The sequence below is a fragment of the Mesocricetus auratus genome, unplaced genomic scaffold, assembly GCF_017639785.1.
Source record: "Mesocricetus auratus isolate SY011 unplaced genomic scaffold, BCM_Maur_2.0 Super-Scaffold_100003, whole genome shotgun sequence".
Taxonomy (NCBI): domain Eukaryota; kingdom Metazoa; phylum Chordata; class Mammalia; order Rodentia; family Cricetidae; genus Mesocricetus; species Mesocricetus auratus.
The window spans coordinates 67,264,501-67,284,527 of NW_024429188.1; positions in this window are offsets into that span (position 1 = coordinate 67,264,501).

Genomic DNA, 20,027 nt, shown 5'->3' on the forward strand with positions numbered 1-20,027 from the left:
AATCATATGCAATTTATAAAGATCACACCTGAAACAAGTGAGAGATAAATGTTGAAAATAGAGAGATTAGAAAGTATTTTGGGTAAATACTAATGAAAACGAACCTGAGAGGATAATTCTAAAAGCCCATGAAACAGAATTTGAGATAAACCTATAAAAGACTAAGAAGGCATGCATTCATTAAGAAATAGAAAGCTATAGTCCATAGTCTGTCATTTCATCCAGGGCAGGGCCTATACCTTCCCCCAAGAGTTCAGGGTGAGAGTGCATCTCACATTGTTGGATGGGAGTCCAAAGTCCATTTGGTAAATACTGATCTACTGCCCAAGGCTCAATAGATGGATACCCCCAATGAGGCCCTCATCTTCCCTGGGAAAATGAGGGGATATTGTGGGGGGTAGGGGTAGGGCATGGGAGGAGGGGAGGGAAACGGAGAGGGACCTGGAACTGACTTGTGAAGCAACCTTGTTTCTAATTTATATTCAAATTTAAAAAGAAATTAAAAAAATAGAAGGCTACTTCACACTACATCTTAGAAAAAGATAGAGTACTCTAAACTCATTTTATGAGCTTAGAAATGTGTTGTCTTATCAGTGAACTACCATTAGGAAGGAAAGTTCCTTTTATCTCTGAAGGCTACTACTTCTGAATAAATTCTACTCAAAGTGATCATAGGACAGGGTTCTCAATTTCATTGCACCTGGAGGCAGAGAGCTCATTGTTATTGAGGATTGTCTCATGTGTTATAGTGTGTTTTTATAGAACCCCTGGCCTCTGCTCACTCCACAGAGCCAGAAGCTATGCTGCACACCATGCCCTCTCTCCAAACCCAGTTCTAACAATCGGAAACCTCCCCAAGACTTGCCAGATATTCTCTGCAATGATAAATCATTCCAATTGAAAACTACCATCCTTTAGAAAACTGAGAAGTAGGTTGAAAAGACTGAATTAAATAAAAAATAAATTCAACTTGTCTCTAAATTTATACTTGTACAAGCTCCAGTTTCCTCATACTTTAAGCATTATTTCAGTTATTTAGAGTCAGAAAACAGAAAAATAAATGAAACAAAACAAAGAGCTTTACACTCTGCTTCTAGATCCAGTCTCTCTCCATGTAGAAATTATTCGCTCTCCTGTGTTTACTTTTTATCCATTAAACATTAGAAATACTGTTTGAATTTCTTTAACTAAGATACACTGAAGAGAACTAGAATCATTAAATGTAAACTTCCCATCTAAGACCTCAAGTTTTAATTCAATTATTATATGATCCTTGTTACTATTGAATACATTATTATAATTTGTGTCATATCAGTCTTGCACATTTTCTACTAAGAATATTCTTGAGCTCTTATTTTGTTCTAGTGATAAACAGAATGGTTTCTTTAAAGTGATTTCTAATTAATAATTTCTAATCTAAACTTAGAATTTAATTTTCAGTTTCAGTAAGTACTTTGAGTCAAATCTTGCCTGTTATCTGTCCTTATAAATAAATATTCATTGTTATTCTTGGGCTATTACAGCAGATGTGAGTAGTTGCAACAGATAGATAACAGATGGCCATATATAATATAATGATGTTCCTTTATAGATAAGGTATCCTGGCCTCTGGTCTACTTTCATTAATCTAGTTCATTTCACTATTTTTTTCAGTCAAAACTTTGAGATTATCTATATTGACAATCTTCAGACAATCCTACTTTTATATTTATAATGCCTTAGTGCATTAGCTATCACTATGACAAAATACCTGAAACTTGGTAATTTTTAAAGAACAGAATTTCATCTGACTCACATTTTTGGAGGCTGGAATTCTAGGAGAATTTTGCTGACATCTATCAGGCAGCTATTGCAACCATAATAACATGGCAAAAGCTCTCATAATGGTGATCATACCACCACAACTTCATCTAAATTTAATTATGTCCCAAAGGTCCTACCTGCAAATATAGTGGAGATTAAGTATCCAAAAAACCATGAAGTTTAGAGAATGGTAGCCAAATCTTATCATCTCCTATTTTCAAAAATCCATTCCTCTGGTTTGGGATTTAGTTAATTGGTTGGTTCTGTGGGATGAATATTTGTGTCCTTAATAATTCATGTGTTTAAACCTAGTAACTAAAATCATAGTGTTAGGAAGTGAAGACTTGGGTAGGTGTGAGAATTACCAGAACAGAGTCCTCATGAGGTGAAGGAAAGTGTTCATAAAATAGTTTCAATAGCCTATGTCATTTACAGGAAAGTCTACATCTATACTTGGAAAAGGACCTTATCAAGCATCAAATTTGCTAATGTACAGATCTTTCATTTCACAGCTTCCAGATCTATGAAAACTAAATATATTTTACGTATAAGCTACACAGTCTATGGTGTGTTATTTTATAGCAATCCGAACAGTTTAAATGAACAGTTACTTGTTTGTCATTATTGAACTGCCTAAAACATTTACTGACATTAAGGAAACTGCTTTTAGTATTTGATATTTTAATGTGTATATATTTAATATAATACTGACCTGACTTCAGTTTTTAAATAGTTTTGTTTATCATAGCAAGAACTATTTTTAATTGATATATTTGTTTTCATGCATTAAGATACAGGCCAAGATATAGAGGACCTCAATCCAAATGCTGAGAAGATTTTCTTCTTATGGATTATTGATTATACATTATTTGTGCTTCAGATTTTGTTGGGCAGGGTGTAGAAGTGCTTAGATATTTTCAATTGATTCCTAGAATATTTTAACTAGCATTTTACATAGAATCATTTGCATTGATACTCTGAAGAATAAATGTTCTGCTTAATATTTTTGTAGATTTTTATCACCATTATGTTATTTTAATGATATGGAATGCTTACTTACTTTTTCTCCCAGGTCTTGAAAGCATTTATATACAACATAAGTGATTTATATATCCAAAATATTGAAGAAATTCTGATATAAAACTATCTGGTTAGGGTGATAATTTTTTATACAGCAAATTTTTGACAGTTCATTGAGTTTCCCCTACTTTAATTCTGATAGTAATTATGGTAAATTTACAGTGAACAGGCATGTTTCTGGAAGCAGGGAAGTTTGTACACCATCTCAGGAAATAACTTTTGAGTATGAAAAAAAAGCTTTAAAGGACTCATAATAGAAAAATATCCTCCCAAGCCCCCACCACACTCCATCCCCCATTTGCTCCCCAGGAAGGGTAAGGGGTTCCATTAGGGAATTTCAGAGTCTGTCATATCATTCCGTGCAGAGCCTAGATCCTCCCCCATGTGTCCAGACTGAGAGAGCATCATTCCATGTGGAATGGGCTCCCAGAGTCTATTTGTATGCCAGGAATAAATACTGATCTACTCACCAAGGATCCAAAGGTTCCCGAGGCCTCTTCTATGATATCCAGGTTGGGGGGGGTGTCTGGATCAGTCATTAGTCTGGGGTCCATGTGTTCCCTCTTGTTTAGGCCAACTGCCTCTGTGGGTTTGGCCAGTCTGATCTTGATTCCTTTGCTCATCACTCCTCTTTACAACTGGGTTCCATCAGTTCAATTCAGTTTTTATCTGTGGGTGTCTGTCTCTGATTCCATCAGCCACTGGATGAGGGTTCCAGAATGGCATATACTGTAGTCATCAATCTCATCATCATGGGAGAGCATTTAAGGTAGCCTTAATGCCTGTTGGTGTCATTCTTGTAGATCTGTGAAAATCTCACTAGTACCAGATCTCTCCTCCAACTTATAATGGCTCCCTCTATTATAGTATCTCTCATCCTTCTCTTCTCTATTCTTACCCTGGATCAACCTTCCTGCTCTCCCATTTCCTCCTCTCCCCTCCTCTTTTCCACCTCTCTTTCTCCCATCTCCTTCTGCCTGATGTCGCCCCCCCTCCACTCCCAATCCAATTAGGTGATCTTGTCCCATAACCCTTCTCTAGGTTACCATGTATATCTCCCTTAGGGTCCTCCCTGTTTCCCAGACTCTCTGGCCGTGGGATTGTAGGCTGGCAATGTCCTGTTCCATGTCTAAAATCCATATATGAGTGAGTACATACAATGTTTGTCTTTGTGTGACTGGATTACCTCACTCAGGATGGTTTCTTCTAGTGCCATACATTTGCCTCCAAATTTGAAGATTTCATATTTTCTGCTGAGTAGTACTCCATTTTGTAAATGTACCACATTTCTCTATCCAATCTTCAGTTGGGGGATATCTAGCTTGCTTCCAGGTTCTGGCTATTACAAATAATGCTGCTATAATCATAGTGGAACAGACGACTTTACTGTATGAACATTAATCTTTTGGGTATATTCCTAAGAGTGGAATTCCTGGGTCTTTTGGTAGACTGATTCCCATTTTCCTGAGGAATCCTCATACAGATCTCCAAAGTGGCTGCACAAGTTGGCATTCCCACCAGCAGTGGAGGAGTGTTCCCATTTCTCTACATCCTCTCCAGCATAAATTGTCATTGGTGTTTTTGATTTTAGCTATACTGACAGGAGTAAGATGGTATCTCAGAGTTGTTTTGATTTGCATTTCCCTGATGGCTAAGGATGTTGATCACTTTCTCAAGTGTCTCTCAGGCATTTTAGACTCCTCTATTAATAATTCTCTATTTAGTTCTGTACACCTCTTTTTATTTGGATCCTTTGGTGTTCTGGAGACTTGCTTCTTGAGTTCTTTCTAAATTTTGTAGATCAGCCCTCTGTCAGTTGTGGGGTTTGTGAATATCCTTTCCCATTCTATGGACTGTTGCTTTGTCTTTTTGACTGTGTCCTTTGCCTTACAGGAGCTTTTCAGTTTCAGGAGATCCCATTTATTAATTGTCGATTTCAGTGTCTGTGCTAATGGTGTTACGTTCAGGAAGCAGTCTCCTGTACCAATTCATTCAAGGTACCACCCACTTTCTCTTCTAAGAGGTTCAGTGTGGCTGGATATATGTTGAGGTCTTTGATCCATATGGACTTAAGTTTTGTCATGCTTTGAATTCTAACATACAGAGAAAGTTTATCTGGGCTTGTGTACTTAGAAAAAATTTACATGTAGCAATTTCATGTTTAGCTTTTTATCAATTATGTTTTTATTTTTTGAGATAATAATACAATTACGTAATTTCTCTATTTCTTTTCCTTCCTTCAACCCTTCCCATCTAACTCTCCTTATTCTTTTTCAGATTCATGATCTTTTTCATTAACTGTTGTTTTGTATATATTACTAATATATTATAATATATTACTAATCATATATTACTAATATATTTAACAATATACTTGTTATATTATATATAGTAACATATATATAATATAAGGGATATATGTACATATTTATATATGTATATATATATTCCTACATGCAAATATAAAACCTGATCAGTTTATATAATGTTACTTGTAAGCATGTTTTCAGGGTTGACCATTTGATATTGAATAGATAATTGGTGTGCTATTCCCTAAGTAATACAGTCATAATTAACTTTTGGGAGAACCATCATTATATTCCATTGTAACTACACAATTCTGCATTGCCACAAGCAATGTAACAGAGCTTTGATTTCTGCACAAAATATTTAACATAATTCAATGTGTTTGTGAGGGTAAAATATTCAATAGTATAGGGCTATAAGGGAACTTCCTAACATGATAAACATTACTCAAGAAAGCCTCATATGTTACATGATACTTAATGCCAAATTGCAGAAAACTTACATTCTTCAGTTAATCACATGGCCAGAAAGCATATTCTTGCCATTTCTTTTCAACATTGAATGATATTGTGCCAGAAGAAGTAACTAGGGTAGTTCAGTGATCTGGCAGATACCTCTTCAGCAATTGTAAATGGAAATCTCATTTTTGGCAAGCGGCTATGTGTGTTAGCAATACCTGAAATATTTGGGAAGTCAGTTTGCAGCTTATTCCCCCAACCTTTACTTCCTACTCCCCTCAAGTTTCAAGGTTAGGATGAGATAAAATCTCTGGACTTCTCAGAATTCCTCAGCTTATTGCAGCCTTAACCATAGTCACACTATATTCATTTCCCAAGAATTTATTGCTGAATTTCAAAGACACTGAAAATTTCTGATCTCCAGTATTTTATCCCAGGGTTTTTTATTTGTCTATTATTTGCTTCAACTCTCATCTCTCACCATTGGTGGAAGTTACTAATACAGTTGACTGCAAATATTCTCATTGTCTGTCCCCCAAGAAGCAGTTTGGGCACTAAGCCAATTCTGAATTAGGAAGAAATAAAGATAAGTCTTTTGAACCAGTGTTCTAGAGAACTACAGTATAGGTCAAAATAAAAATAATGACATTTCTTCTAAATGACCTCTGTTCTGCTCCCTCAAGTACAAAGAATGAAGATTGTTATTTCCAGTTACTGCTGAGTTTTCTAGCTGTGGAATGGGGTAGACTAAGTGAAATTTTCCTAAGGCTTATTGTTCTTAAGGAAAACCTACCAATTTGTTGTGTACTTGTTCTCAAGGTTATCACAAAAACTTTATTAATTTTGAAACAATAGTCACTATTTTTTCATGGTGTTTAAGGAAGGTCAGAATATGATTCTACCTCATTTTTAATGTTAAAGCATATTTTACATATCTAATATTTAAAGTTAATGCATATTTTACATATCTAATATTTAAACCATGTACATAAAACAAGTTTCTATAATTTAATTTAGAACATATTAATGTATATAATAAATGAGAGGATATCTTAAGGTTTCTCTTGCCATGATGAAGTGTTGTAACCAAAGCTAGTTGGGGAAGAAAGGGTTTATTTGGCTTGTACTTCCACAAAGTATTCCATCACTGAAAGAAGTCAGGATAGGGATTCAAACAGGGTAAGATCTTGGAGACAGGATCTGATGCAGAGAACATGGAGGGGTGTTGCCTACTGGTTTGTTCCTCATGATTTTCTCAGCCTGATTTCTTATAGATCCCAGAGATGGCACCATCCACAATAGGCTAGGCCCTCCTCCATCCATCATTTTATTGAGACATTTTCTTAGTTGAGAATCCTTTCTCTGAGATGACTTTAGCATGTATCAAGTTGACACAAGAGAGTGCATTTTTTAAAAGTGTGTAAAATGTAAAGTAGCTTTTATTTATACAATGTTATTCTACTATGATTGACAACTAAAGTTTTAGAGTAAATATGAATGATGTATTTCCACATAGTGCTGTTCCAAAGAGTTCTTGGTTATTATCATCATATGGGGTGACTGGTTTCATGTCACCTTGACACAAACTAGAGTTGTTCTAAAAGACGGAATCACAATTGTGAAAATGGCCCCAAGAGATTGACCTCTAGGATAGCCTTGATTCATTGTCTTGATTGATGATTGATTGATATAGAAGGACCCAGCTCACTGTAGGTGGCACCAATTTTGGGTTCATGGTCCTGGATGCTAAAAGAAAGCAGGTTGAGTAACTTATGAAGAGCAAGTAGCACTCCTTCATGATCTCTGTGTCAGTTTCTGCCTTTAGGTTCCTGACTTGAATTCCTATCCCAACTTCCTTTAGCGATGGAATTTGACCTGAGAGTTGTAAGATGAAATATACTATTCCCTCCATAAGTTGCTTTTGTTCATGGTGTTTCATCACACAATAGAAACCCTAACTAAGATATCATCATTCTTTAATCAATCTAGGGTACAGGTATCTAATTCCATAAAACGAGAAAAACAGATCTACCATACTACCTGAAACTTAATATAGACTATCTCAGTGACAATGAAATAAAACATTATCAAATAAAAAATCATGAGTATTGGGTTAATAATATCAACCACACTAATAAGTGAAATAATCAGTTTCTAAGAAATTGGATAAAACAGCTATTATAGATAAGGAAATAAAATAGCTATTGGCTAGATGTAAACTAAAACATGCTTAGTTCCACTGAAATGTAAACACTGATTTTTCTTGATGACAGAAGGAAAATCTTGAAGTCAAAAAGCCAATCGTTGAGAATAATGAAAGTTCAACAGAGACAATAAATTGGGAGAGTAGACACAATAGTGAACAAATTTTGTGTGAACAAGGGCACAACGAAACCATGGAGTTAGAACACTCTATGGATAGAAAGAAAGTTTTGTTGGGATTAAACTGCCAAGATTATCTCTGAGGGTAGGGGGTGAAGAGAAGAGAAAAATGGTAGAAAAGCAAGCAGATTTTATATGACAGCAGAGTGGGGTCTTTGAGTTGATACAGGCTACTCAGATTGATGCAGAACGAGGAAAATCTTCTGGCCAAAGTCATTGACCTCTAAAATGGATTAAGGGAGGTTTTTGGTGTAAAGTAACCTGCTTTTAGACTTGTTGATGACAATCCTTCTGTTGACCTGACCAAAGTCCTTTTGTTTAAAACAATGTTATCACCACTGCCATTTTCCATTAGCATTTTGAATCTAAAATTTTGAGCAGATGGAAGATAAAGGCTGCCAGTGAATGGGTGGGAAAGGGACAAATTTCTCACAGAGGTTTCTAGTGGTTACACTCTTGGCAGTTTAACACCTCAAAAACTAACATTGTAAATGCAATTTTGTTCACATTTACTTACAAAAATTCTATGTCTTTTATTTTGGTTTTCATTAAACTGATAAAACTATTCACCTGGGTGTTGTTATTCTCCTTGATGTGAAAAATTATCCCTGGCAGTTTAAGAGAGGAAGTTTATTTTGGCTTGAGGGGACATAGTCCATTAAGTGGGGAAGATGTGGGAGCAGGAATGTTAAGTAGTGCCTCGGGTTGGTCCCTCAAGAATGTTAGGCAGTGCCTCTGTTTGGTCCCTCAGGGATGTTAGGTAGAGCCTCAGGTTGGTTCCTCAGAAAGGAAGCAAAGAAACAGCAGGAAGTGTAGCCAGGCACAGCTCCAATGACCTACTTGCTCCTCCAAAGCTCTACTTCCTAAAAGTTACACGTCCTCTCAAAACAGTACTTAACTAGCTGGCGACCAAGTGTTAAACACATGAGTCTATGGGAGACACTTCATATTCAAGCTTCAGTGTTCTGCCAATGACACCCACAGGTACCTGGTCATTTCCTAATGTAAACTGCATTCATTTCAACTTCAAAAGTCCCTATGGTCTTTAGAAGTCTCAACACTTTTCAAAAGTGCAAAGTCATTCCTAAGACTTAAGGGAATCTCTTAAATGTGAACTGATGTAAAATGAAAAGCCAAGTTGTGTACTTCCAATAAAAATTGACACAAAATAAATATTCCCATTGCATGAGGCAGAAATGGGGGAAGAGCAAGGAAGGAATGAGAAGAACAAAACAATATCAAATTTCAGCAGGGAAGACACCAAATCTTGCCATCACATGTCAAGCACCTGGGTCTCATGTGGATTCATGTAGGATACAACAGTCTTAAGCAGCCCCACAACAGACGCTCTGTTGTCTACAACGCATACAACCTTTCTCCTGTGCTAGCTACATTTCATGCCTGAAGCTTCCCCTGGTAGATATCCTACCCTCATGGTGTCCCTAATATCCTTGGGTCTCTACTTCATCATAGGCTCAACCCTCTTAGCTACTTGCAGTGGCCTCTTGGGGATTCATGACTAGGAATTTGACCCTGCCATATATTGTCTGGCTTCATTAGCTTTCTGGAACCTTTACAATAGCCTCTATGCCCCATCCCCCATTCATGCATCTTCTATATATCTGCAAAAGGTGTGCCACATGGACAGTGTCGCCAAGTATTGCTATCAGATCAAGATTTAGTCTAGCCTTCCTAGGGTCAAAGTTGGGGTGGCCTCTACACAGCTTGGAGAAGGGAACCCTTTCAGCTGCATTCTCAGTTCAGACCTACTCATTTCAAATAAATTTACTTATTTTTGAGTTGGATGCTTCAATGGACATTGAACCAATGTTTGTCAGAATCCTCTAGAGTAATAAAACCAATTAATGTGATTATATATATTTATATGTATATCAAATATATAATCACATATAAAATATATAACATTCCTATAATATATATTCCAGTCCAGTACACACACACACACACACACACACACACACACACACACACACACACAGACACCAAGAACCCAGTAGTTTCTTAGTTCATGAGGCTGGATGGCTCAACAGTGTCAATCTGCCAAACTGCTGCTGAGGACCCCAGGTAGTTCCTGGAGAGCTTTGGAATACTGGACAGGCTGGTTCTAATGTCAATTAAGGACTCAACTTGGCAGTAAGAGGAAAGGTCAAGTTAGCAAAAAGTAGATATTCTTCTTTCTTCACATCCTCTTTAATCTGGGCACCTATCAGAAGGAGCCTTCCACAATTAGTACCTTCCACATTAATGAAGGCAGTCTAAAAATCCTCAACAGACCACACAGGCTAACCTGTTTCAGACAGTCACTCAGTGCATACATACTATTTATGTGATTGTAAGTTGTGGGAAGTTGACATGTAAAACCAGTCATCCCACCACCTTCATTTTTGTTCTAGTACAGACCAAAAGTTTTTCTTTAATGGTATTAATCTGGTTAACAATTACAGCTGCTCTTCAGCATTCATCTCATCAACAACTTTAAACTCCCTTTAACTTTGGACTTTAAACACCAAATCACAAATCATTTTGTTCTATTTGTTACTCTTTCTCTCTCTCACTATAGGACTGCATATGTATGTGTTCGTGTATGTATGCATGCATGTGTGTTTGTGTGTGTGTGTGTGTGTGTGTGTGTGTGTGTGTGTGTGTGTGTGTGTAAAATGATGAGAGCCACAACCTGGACACTGTCTTGTTTTGAAATTCCATCTGCCAAACAAATGAGTCCATTACTTTTGATTTCAGTTTTATTATAGTTTTCAGGACACAAAAAAAGTGCTGCCAGATTATCTCCTTGCCAGAATGTGGCATGCATGAAATGTCTCTAGCCCAGGCCTGAGAGATCTCATTCCCCTCTGAAACTTCATGAGATCTGTGATCTCTACTGTCCACATGTCTTTCTGCCTTCTGTGTGCTTTTCTAGCCCTTAGTTCCAAACACTTTCACATCTCTCCCCCACATAGTTAGGTTATCATAGGAACAGATCCACCCCTCAGTACCAATTTCTGTATTACTTACTGTTTTGTTGTGATAACATGCCTGACACAATCAAGTTAAGGGAGATAGGATTCTTTTGGTATGGCAGTTTATAGTTTATACAGTCTGTGATGGCTAGTCTCCATTGTCAAGTTAATTATATCTGAAGTTAACTAAATGCCCAAGTTACTAAACACACAAGAGAGTGATTTTTAGTCAGTTGGATCATTTAAGGTAAGAAGACCTTCAATCCAATTCCCTTGGACTCAGAAGACCCAACCTAAATCTGGGTCACACCTTCTCTTGGAAGCCTAAATAAAAGGCAGGGGAAAAAAGGAGGCTTTGCTCTTTGCCTGCTAGCCCTCAGTGTGGCTGGCAAGTTCTGCCCTTCTCTAGCATTAGAGCCCACTTCGTTGAGATTTTGACGTCTATTGAAGATTAGCGGAGACATCCAGCCTGTGGACTAAACAACTACTACATTCTTGGACATTCTTTTAGTAAATAACTATTGCTAGACTAGGTGGACTGACTACACTTTGTAAGACACAGTAATAAAACAAATCTACTTTGTATATTATGTTATTTTATGTTCATACTATTAAGATCTGTTCCTCTAGAAAACCCTGAATAATATACACTGCATAATTACAGAGAAATATGTGACAAAAGGGGAACATTTTGTACACAATCCACACCACCTTGTATGTTTCTATTCTGAGATAAAAAAGAATTTGTGCTTATTTTGAAAATATGCTTGCTTGGGCAGCCATAACACACTATCACAGAGACTAGATGGCTGAGAATTTTTTGTAATTTAAGAATTTGAAATTTGGTATATAGGCTTCAAACATGGTGAGACTAGGGCTTGCAGTATTCATCACCTCATTTTGTCCTCAAGTAGGAGAAAGAAAGGGAGTGGGAGAGAGGGAGGGAAGGAGAGAGAGAAAGAGAGAGAGAGAGAGAGAGAGAGAGAGAGAGAGAGAGAGAGAGAGGAGAGAGAATGGGTAGGCAGATACAATAGAGAGATAGAAGAACTTTCTTTGTACTTTTCCTTATGAGGGGATAATTCCTATAATGAAAGTCAGACTTTCATGATGTCATCATGACAATTCCAGACTCACTGTGTTAGGAATTTTCTTCCTAATATTCCAGGTGACTCCATTTCCATAACTCTGTAAGGCAGTCTTTCTCCCAAGGTGTTGGACTAGGATCATGTGCCTGGTTGAAATCCATGGCAATGGGCCTGATGATCAGTGAAGAAACACATTTGGGGGTCACTTTTCCATCTTCTTGAAGAACAAACTATATTGGAAGCCAGTAGCTTTACTATTGTGTCCTATTGAGTCCAAGAAATATAATAGCCATCTTTCATTCCATTCCATGTCCATTTACTTTTGTAGAAACTGGCAAGATTTTTGTGTATTAGCAAATGTTTACTTGGCCACCTTCCCAGTGTTCTCTTCTAAGCCAATCTCTCTCCTCTCTCTCTCTCTCTCTCTCTCTCTCTCTCTCTCTCTCTCTCTCTCTCTCTCTCTCTCTCTGAATATGTGTAGGCTGAGAATTTTCCATCTCTTCAAGTTCTGATCAGGTTTGCTTCTAGAAATTTCTTCCTCATTTCAGCTTTCACCATTTTCACATCACTCTAGGCAAGCAGAGGAATTCAAGTTGTTACGCCAAGATTTTACTTAGAAATTTCTTCTGCTAGTTTTATCCTAATTTACTGCTTGAAAACTCTACTTTCTGTAAAATACTAGAGCACACTTCAGATGAAAAATGGTCTTTGCTATTTTTATAAACATTGTCTTCCCTCTCATTTCTGGTTGACATCTCTTGCTTTTGCCTTAGTGTTAGGTTTGTGGCATGCACGTAAAAAGTCTTCTATCTCATACCCAAAGGAACTTCAATATATATACAAAGTATTTCTTATTGCATACATTTGTATTAGTTGGGTTGAGATACCATAATAAAATTGCATAGATGTTTCCCTGGACTCTCAGCCTCCTCTGGTTTCCTGGTCTCCTTGGTGGGAGAGAAGACCTGAAGTCTGGGGTGCTTGGCTCCCACCGGGATTGGGAGCTCTGTGCAGTTCCCAGGCAATCTGCAGGCACTGGAACACAGGCCGGGAAGCCGGCCTGTTTACCTGATGCTGCCAGAGGAACAGCTGCTTCCCTGGACTCCCAGCCTCCTCTGGTTTCCTGGTGTCGTTGGTGGGAGGGAAGACCTGGAGTCTGGGATGCTTGGCTCCCGCCAAGATTGGGAGCTCTGTGCAGTTCCCAGGCGATCTGTAGGCACTGGAACACCAAAAGGGAACTCTGGTACCCAGACCAGTAAGGGGCTCTTTCTGCACCCACTAGAAAAAGAGATGGGAAAGAGACAATACAAAAACACACTCAGCAACAGAAAAACAAATATGACACTGCCAGATTCTAGAGACTCCACACCAGCAAGACCCCAACATTCCAATGCGAATGAAGCAGAAGAGAACGACCTTAAAAGCACTTTCATGAAAATGATAGAGGCCCTAAAAGAGGATATAGGAAAATCCCTCAAAGAAATAGAAGAAAAAACAAACCAAAAACTGCAAGAAATGGAAGAAAAAACAAACCAAAAAAGGCAGGAAATGGAAGAAGAAATGAAGCAAAAAATGCATGAAATGGAAGAAAAAAAAGGAAAAAATGCTAGAATTGGAAGAAGAAACATACCAAAAAAGGCAGGAAATGGAAGAAAAACAAAGCAAAAAATGCAAGAAATGGTAGAAAAAACAAAGCAAAAAATGAAAAAAATGGAAGAAGAAACAAACCAAAAAAGGCAGGAAATGGAAGAAGAAACAAAGCACAAAATGGGAGAAATGGAACAAAAAGCAAACCAAAAAATGCAAGAAATGGAGGAAAGAACAAACCAAAAAAATCATAAAAGGCAACAAATGGACGAAAAGATAATAAGAAAATTGCAAGAAGCAAAGCAAACACTGCAAGGGTTGAAAACTGAAATAGAGACATTAAAAAAACACAATCTGAAGAAAGGCAGAAAATAGAAAAGCTGGACAAACAGTCAGGCACTACCAAAACAAGCATTACCAACAGAATATAAGAGATGGAAGAGAAAATCTCAAGTGTTGAAGATATACTAGGAGTAATGGATTTGTCAACCAAAGAAAACTTTAATCCAACAAATCCTTAACACAAAACATCCAGGAAATATGGGACACCATGAAAAGACCAAACCTAAGAATAATAGGTATAGAAGAAGGAGAAAAAAATCCACCTCAAAGGGGCAGAAGGCATATTCAACAAAATCATAGAAGAAAACTTTCCCAACCTTAAGAAAGACATGCCAATGAAGGTACAAGAAGCCTACAGAACACCAAATAGAGTGGACCACAAAAAAAAAATCCCCTCGCCATATAATAATCAAGACCCCAAACATATAGAATAAAGAAAGAATATTAAGAGCAGCTAAGGAAAAAGGTCAAGTAACATATAAAGGCAGACCTATCAGAATTACACCTGATTTCTCCATGGAAACGCTGAAAGCCAGAAGGTCCTGGATAGATATCCTACCTACACTAAGAGACCATGGATGCCAGCCCAGACTACTATACCCGGCAAAGCTCTCAATCACTATAGACGGAGAAAACAAGATATTCCATGACAAAACTAGATTCAAGCAATATGTGTCCACTAACCCAGCCCTACAGAACATTTTGGAAGGAAAACTCCAACCCAAGGAAGCTAACTACAACCAGAAAAACATAAGCATTACAGAATCCCTCTCTACCAACAGCCAAAAGAACAAAGGGGTGAAATTACACACATAATTCCACCAACAACAACCATCGCAAATCGAGGAAGGATGAGCAATCAATGGTCATTAATATCCCTCAATATTAATGAGCTTAACTCATCCATAAAAAGACACAGGCTAGCAGAATGGATTCAAAGACAGAACCCTTCCTTCTGCTGCATACAAGAAACACACCTCACCCTCAAAGACAGATATTACCTGAGAGTTAAAGGTTGAGAAAAAATTTTCAATCAAATGGACCCAAGAAACAAGCAGGGGAAGCAATCCTAATATCTAACAAAGTAGACTTTAAAATAAAATCAATCAAAAGAGATGAAGGAGGTCATTACATACTCATCACAGGTGAAACCCACCAAGATGAAGTGTCTATCCTGAAATCTATGCCCCAAATACAAAGGCATCCACATTCGTTAAAGAAACATTATTAGAACTTAAATCTCATCTAAAGCCCCACACAGTTATACTGGGAGATTTCAACACACCACTCTCACCACTAGACAGGAATACCAGACAGAAACTCAACAAAGAAGCAAAGGGTCTAATAGAAGTAATGGCCCAACTGGGATTAACAGATATCTATAGAACATTTCATCCACATAAAAAAGAATATACCTTCTTCTCACCACTACATGGAACCTTCTCAAAAATCGACCACATACTTGGCAACATATCAAACCTAAGCAGCTACAAAAAAATTGGAGTAACTCCATACATCTTATCAGACCACCATGCTTTAAAACTAGAATTCAACAACAACACAAATTGCAGAAAACCTACAAACTCATGGACATTGAATAATGCTCAACTGCACCATCCCTGGGTCAAAGAGGAAATAAAAAAAGAAATTAAAGACTTCCTCGAATTCAGTGAGAATGAAGACACAACATACCCAAACCTATGGGACACTTTGAAAGCAGTGCTACGGGGGAAGTTCATAGCACTAAGTGCTCACATGACGAAACAGGAGAACAGTTATACCAGAGAATTAACATCACAGCTGAAAGCTCTAGAACACAAAGAAGCAAACTCCCCCAGGAGGAGTAGACGCCAGGAAATAATCAAATTGAGGGCTGAAATCAATAAAGTAGAAACCAGGAAAACAATACAAAGAATCAATGCAACGAAGAGTTGGTTCTTTGAGAAAATCAACAAGATAGACAAACCTTTGTCCAAACTCACCAAACAGCAGAGAGTGAACAAGCAAATTAACAAAATTAGAAATGAAAAGGGGGACATAACAGCAGACTCTGAGGAAATCCAGAGAATCATTAGGTCATACTTTGAAAACCTGTACTCCACAAAATTCGAAAATTTAAAGGAAATGGATGACTTTCTGGATAGCTATCACTTGCCAAAACTCAATCAAGAACAGATAAGCAATTTAAATAGACCTATAACCCCTATGGAAATAGAAGCAGTCATCAAAAGTCCCCCAACCAAAAAAAGTCCAGGTCCAGATGGCCTCAGTGCAGAATTCTACAAGAAATTCAAAGAGCAGCTTATACCAATTCTTCTCAAAGTGTTCCACACAATAGAAGCAGAAGGGTCTTTGCCAAATTCTTTCTATGAGGCTTCAATAACCTTGATCACCAAGCCACACAAAGATACAACTAAGAAAGAGAACTTCAGACCAATATCCTTCATGAATATTGATGCAAAAATACTTAATAAAATACTGGCAAATCGGATCCAAGAACACATCAAAACAATCATTCACCCCGATCAAGTAGGTTTCATCCCAGGAATGCAGGGATGGTGCAACATATGAAAATCCATCAACGTAATCCACCATATAAACAAGCTGAAGAACAAAAATCACATGATCATCTCACTAGATGCTGAAAAAGCCTTTGACAAAATCCAACACCCCTTCATGATAAAGGTCTTGGAGAGATCTGGGATAACAGGGACATACTTAAACATAATAAAAGCTATATACAGTAAACCAACAGCCAACATCAAACTAAATGGACAGAAACTCAACGCAATTCCTCTAAAATCAGGAACAAAACAAGGCTGTCCGCTCTCTCCATACCTTTTCAACATGGTACTTGAAGTTCTAGCTATAGCCATACGACAACAAAGGGGGATCAACGGGATACAAATTGGGAAGGAAGAGGTCAAACTTTCACTGTTTGCAGATGATATGATAGTTTACATCAATGACCCAAAGAACTCTACCAGGGAACTCTTACAGCTGATTAACACCTTCAGCAAAGTGGCAGGCTACAAGATCAACTCAAGAAAATCAGTAGTCCTACTTTATACAGATGATAAAAGGGCTGAAAAAGAAATCAGAGTACATCACCCTTTACAATTGCCACAAACAACATAAAATACCTTGGGGTAACCCTAACCAAACAAGTGAAAGACCTGTATCATAAGAACTTTGAATCTTTAAAGAAAGAAATTAAAGAAGCCCTCAGAAAATGGAAAGATCTCCCATGCTCTTGGATAGGTAGGATCAATGTAGTAAAAATGGCAATCCTGCCAAAAGAAATCTACTGATTCAATTCAATCCCTATTAAAATCCCAGCACAATTCTTCACAGACCTTGAAAGAACAATAATCAATTTTGTATGGAAAAACAAAAGACCCAGGATAGCCAAAACAACCCTGTTCAACAAGGTAACGTCCGGAGGCATCACCATCCCTGACCTCAAGCTCTATTATAGAGCTATAGTCCTGAAAACAGCTTGGTATTGGCACAAAAATAGACAGGTAGACCAATGGAATTGAATTGAAAACCCGGGTATTAACCCACACACATACGAACATCTGATCTTTGACAAAGAAGCTAAAAATATACAATGGAATAAAGAAAGCACCTTCAACAAATGGTGCTGGCATTACTGGAGACTGGCATGTAGAAGCATGCAGATTGATCCATGTTTATCACCATGCACAAAACTTAAGTCCAAATGGATCAAAGACCTCAACATAAATCCAGCCACACTGAACCTCTTAGAAGAGAAAGTGGGTGGTACCCTTGAACGAATTGGTACAGGAGACAGCTTCCTGAACATAACACCAGTAGCACAGACAGTGAGATCAACAATTGATAAATGGGACCTACTGAAACTGAGAAGCTTCTGTAAGGCAAAGTTCACAGTCATCAAGACAAAAAGGCAGCCCACAGAATGGGAAAAAATATTCACTAATCCCACATCTGACAGAGGGTTGATCTCCAAAATTTACAAAGAACTCAAGAAGCAAGTCTCCAAAACACCAAAGGATTCAATTAAAAAGTGGGGTACAGAACTAAATAGAGAGTTTTCAATAGAGGAGTCTAAAATGGCTGAGAGGCACTTGAGAAAGTGCTCAACATCCTTAGCCATCCAGGAAATGCAAATTAAAACAACTCTGAGATACCATCTCACTCCTGTAAGAATGGCTAAAATCAAAAACACCAATGACAATTTATGCTGGAGAGGATGTGGTAAAAGGGGGACACTCCTCCATTGCTGGTGGGAGTGCCAACTGGTTCAGCCACTTTGGAAATCAGTATGGAGATTCCTCAGAAAAATGGGAATATACCTACCACAAGACCCAGCAACTCCACTCTTAGGCATATATCCAAAAGATGCCCATTCATACAACAAAGATGTCTGTTCCACTATGTTCACTGCAGCTTTATTTGTAATATCCAGAACTTGGAAGCAACCTAGATGTCCCTCAACCGAAGAGTGGATAGAGAAAATGTGGTACATTTACACAATTGAGTACTATTCAGCAGAAAAAAACAATGGAATCAAGAGATTTGCAGGCAAATGGATGACACTAGAAGAAACCATTCTGAGTGAGGTAACACAGTCACAAAAAGAGAAACATGGCATGTACTCTCTCATATATGGATTTTAGACATAGATCTGGGGAGTGCCAGCCTACAATCCTATGGACAGTGAGTCTGGGAAACAGAAACTTCATTTAGTGGCTGATCGAAAAAAGAGGCAGACTCCCTCGGTTAAGTACTGAGCTGAACTCAAGAAAGCCAGTAACAGAGAGGGAGGACTGATGATCAAAGGGATTAAGACTGGGCTGGTTTAACCCCCAGAAACAGCTGACCAGACACAGGTTAATTCTTGAATCCCAGGCATCAGCCTGGGAATCCAGCATGGGACTGATCAAGACCCCCTGAATCTGGGTGTCAGTGAGGAAGCCTAGGGAATCTATTGAGCCTTGGGCAGCAGATCAGTACCCATCGCAAGAACACACACGGACTTTGGACTCCCATAGAACAATGTGAGGTGCACTCTCACCCTGAACTCTTGGGGAAGGGTCTAGGCCCTGCCCTATATGAAATGACAGACTATGGACACCCCCATGGAGGGCCTCACCCTCCCTGGGGGAATGAGGGGATAACAGGGGGGGGGTTGGGGGGAGGGCACGGGAGGAGGGGAGGAAAAGGGAGAGGGACCTGGAACTGACTTGTGAGGCAACCTTGTTTCTTATCTAAATTTAAACTGGAAAAGAAAAAAAAAGAAAAAAAATTGCATAGATGTGGATACATAAACAATTCAAAATTTTCTTTCACAGTTCTAAAAACTAGAGGTTTTGGACTGGAGTGACAACATCATCTAACAGATGGTCATCTTCCGGATGTATGTGAACATCTTTCTTCAGTAAGTGCTTATGGAAAGAGACAAGGCAAGCATTCCACTATCTTTTTAAAGAATAATCCCATGATAAGGGCCCACTCTCATTAGTTTAACTAAAGACAATGTAATCCAATATAATCTAATCTAGTCTCCTCTTAAAACTTCAAACCTTGGAAGTTAGGTCTTCACAATAGGAAATATGTGCTAGATATTATATTCAGTCTGTAGCATAAATGAAAGTTACCAAGTATGCTTCATTCTTCTTCTGGTGCTTCTACTGGAAAAACTCTGAAGACCTATGTGTGTTTCTTGTGTTAGCATAATTTGAAGATGCAATTGAAACAGGCAATAGTTTAAGTTAAAACATTTGAATACAAAAGTCTTAAGAGGTGATACATCCACGGAAACGGCCCTCTTATAAGCAAGTAATAGGAAATATGAGGATCTTCACTATAGATAAAGCAGGTACTATTGGTGGAGGGAGACAGTGTTTCTCTAAGCAGGTTGGGTGTTTCTCTGAGCTGTATTGAGATGTATATAGAGGTGTTGAGATTTCTTCCACTTGCAATTTTAATAAGCTAGTTACTACATTTTATTCTTAATT